Source organism: Arachis hypogaea, chromosome 16 (assembly GCF_003086295.3).
Source record: "Arachis hypogaea cultivar Tifrunner chromosome 16, arahy.Tifrunner.gnm2.J5K5, whole genome shotgun sequence".
Taxonomy (NCBI): Eukaryota; Viridiplantae; Streptophyta; class Magnoliopsida; order Fabales; family Fabaceae; genus Arachis; species Arachis hypogaea.
Window position 1 is genome coordinate 25,023,219 of NC_092051.1, and position 3,339 is coordinate 25,026,557.

Below are 3,339 nucleotides of genomic sequence, written 5' to 3' on the forward strand. Positions count from 1 at the left end.
AATTTCCAAATTAAAACTCAATTCTGGCCTAATTTCACAAACAATAAACGCATACATACCTTTAGAAAGGGGAAGAACGAAAACAGGGGAAGCTTGAGGGGGAAAAAAAGAGACAGAGAAAGGAGAAGGGGAAATCGAGAGAGAAGAGAGGGGAAGGAAGTCGTCGTGCCCTGTACACTCATCGCCGCTATTCCGTGGAGTCCGCCCTGGTGCCGGTTGAACAGGGATGAGGGAGAGGTGTCGAGAGAGATTGACAGAGACGTTCACGTTATTCGTCCTCGTCCCTGCCATGCGTTGCCGCCGTCACCGTTAGTTCCGCTGCCGTCGAGCTTGAAGGAGAAAGGGAGAGCAACGCTGAGAGAGAGAGAGAGATTGACAGAAGCCAATGAAGCGCATGAGAGAAGGGAAGCCGATTCTGTCACCGCCGCCGTACCCAGTCGCCGTCACTAGAGCTCGCCGTCGCTGGAGGTGAACTAGTATCGCGTCCTTGCTGCCAGAGTCATGAGCGCCACTACTACTCCTCAAATTACGCCTCTCTTCCATTAGGGTTTGCTATCTCAGCCCCTTTGAAGCTACTGTCGTTCTGTTAAAGGTTCCGGCCGTGAATGCTAGCACCAGCATCACCATCCTTCTTGTCTTGGTCTCAATTTCGTAATTCCTGAACCTATCATGCTTTTACCTTTGTTTTATTCCAATTTTGTTGATCTCTGCCAAGTTGTTCTAATTTTATCAGTATACATACATCTCTGTTTTAGTGTTTTACTGTTTTGTAATTGCTGGATTTAGTCTGAAATTTTTGTCAAAAACTTTAATAAGAGTATTAACTTGTTTTACTGTTATCACATTCAAGAACTTTAATAAGAGTATTAGGTTCATCAGTTTGTGCTTTCCATCTCGCTACAAAAGCCTCACAGCGGATTCTAAGCTGACCACTTTGTTGACCAGCTCATCAATCTTCTCTTCCATTTCTATCACAGTAAGAGTTGTATGAGAGCCAACCTCAAAGTGTTCTTTAATCTCTTCCTGTAGTAACTGCACCTCCTGTTGATGCTGACTTATGTTATCAGCATCTTCTTCCAACTTTTTTGTTTCAAATTTACTGATTTAGTCTGAAATTTTTGTCCAAATTTAATGATGGCTCTGTTTTGTAATTACTAGTTGCTGATAGCTCTTAATTTTTTTGTTCAAATTTGCTGATGGCTTTGTTTTCTAATAGCTCTTAATTTTTTTGTTCAAATTTACCGATGGTTTTGTTCAAATTTTATTGAGTTGCGTGTTTCACATCAAGCAGAAAGCATAAAAAATGTAAAATTAACTTTATATGTTCATTGCCTCCCTAGAGAATTCAAGTTTTTCTATGTATTATGCTTAACCTTCATTACTTTGACAAGTTTATATTCTATCTTAATATGTTTGTTGGCATTCAAGGACGTTGTATATAGGTCAGGTTCTTGCCACATTTCTGATTTTGGTTTTTTGCTATTTGCTTTGTTCTAGGCTTGCCATCTACTTTGCTTTTTATCCAAGGAACTCTTGGGAGATTTTGAAGCTTGTGCTGAAATGTTTATACCAATAAGTTCTATTTGTTTTCTCTAATTCGGTGTTGTGATGTGAACGAAGACTTATTTGTTTGACTATTTCTGATTTCCTGTAGAACTAAGATTTTTGGAATGAGAATGATAGAAGATAGACATTGCGAAAACAAAGAAAAGAAACTTTTTGAATTGAAAATGCCTTGAACCAGTAATCTGATCTATCTTAAATAGAAAATATGATTCTGATTGGTATAAAATAGACAATAAATGCCAAATAAATCAGTAGTGCTTTTATAAAGTATGAATTTTTGGGAAAAAAATTAAAAACGAAAACGAGATAATAAAGATGATGAAGCTTAGTAGAAGAGGTGATAATAAAAAGAAGAAAATAGCATTTGATTTGATTAGTAGGTAGTATTTATATTAAGGAGTTGAATGAGTTAATAAGAAATAGTAGCTAGTAATGGTAGGAGAGTTGAAGACGGTGAGAGCAGAGGGTACAAAAGTACTGTTGCTTGATGTTGAAGCACATGGGCAAGAAGCTAAAGCAGTGGTGTTGTTTGTATGTATTAAGGTTGCATTAGTTTAGCTTGAATTTTTAATATAGCTAGTAAAAAAATAATTTATTTTAATCGAGTTGAAACTGTTAAGAATATTTTTGCTTATTCAAGTTTCTATTATCATATGTGTGTATTTGTTGTTAAAACTGTTAATCTTCTTCTTCTCAATTCTCATCCACCACCACTGGAGTTCAGATTTACACTCACATTTGCCATACCCAGAAAGCATTTGCTGTTTTGGATATAAAAAGTTTACTTTTTTGAGAACTGGGTAGATTTGGGTTCCTTGTTTTGTGTGTTACCCATAGTCAAAGATCTGAGCTTTTTGGGTTTAGTCTCTTTGTGTAAAAGGGGAGACTCATGTTAAGGGATTTCAGAAATCTGGGATTTGTGGTTTTGACCTTGTGAATCTGAGTCCGTACAAATAGGTAAGAGTTAGAAAGACTATGTTCAAATGCTTGTATTACTTAGAATGTTTATGCTTATGTAATAATATCTACTAACACAAGTTGGTTTATGATGTAAGTGCTGAATATTCTGTTTCCTTTTTTAGCCTAATTGTGTTGTTGTAAGGCATTATGATGCTTGCTCACATTGCTTTTTAGTTAAATGGTATCCATCAATTAAGATTCCATGGTCTGATATATGCATGATGTTACCAATTAATTAACGAAAAAATTGAATGTTGATGCGATTTGTTTAATGTTTCTTTCTTATCCGAATTTTGTTTGTTCGTTTTGTTACATATATTGTAGGCATCAAGGCTTTTTCTAAGAAATGGGTTTGATCTGAAAGTTGAAATATCCAAGAAAACTCCAATTTTTTGTTGTTATTAGTTTAATTAGTTTTAATTTAGGTTTTTGTGAAATTGTAGCAGTGTAGCACTAATTAGTTTTAATTTAGGTATTTTGTTATTAGTTTAATTAGTTTTAACTTGTGCTCCATATTCATTACTCAACTGTACTACATCATCAAAAATATTTTTACTCTGTTCTAACATGTTTATTTCTTTTGCTAGCAGGAGCAGGAGGACATGATGTGAAGAAAATATGTTCTATACAAATATAAGATGGGATGAATCTTATAATAATTTTTGTTATCTAAATGTATTATTTTGATGTGTTCTTTATTTTTTGATAAGAGACTTTATCCGATATTACATGTAATGGATAAATTACACCTTATTTTGATTTGTGTTGTAATGGATATCTAGTTTTTAATGAAACTTTTATGATTTAAATTTA

General features: G+C 34.5%; 1 long non-coding RNA gene across 1 annotated transcript; it reads left to right on the top strand.

The window, feature by feature from the left end:
* On the top strand, positions 1-3,339 carry LOC112758583 (uncharacterized). Its single transcript, XR_003179718.3, has 2 exons — positions 1-651; positions 3,117-3,339. It is a non-coding gene; the product is annotated as an uncharacterized lncRNA (long non-coding RNA).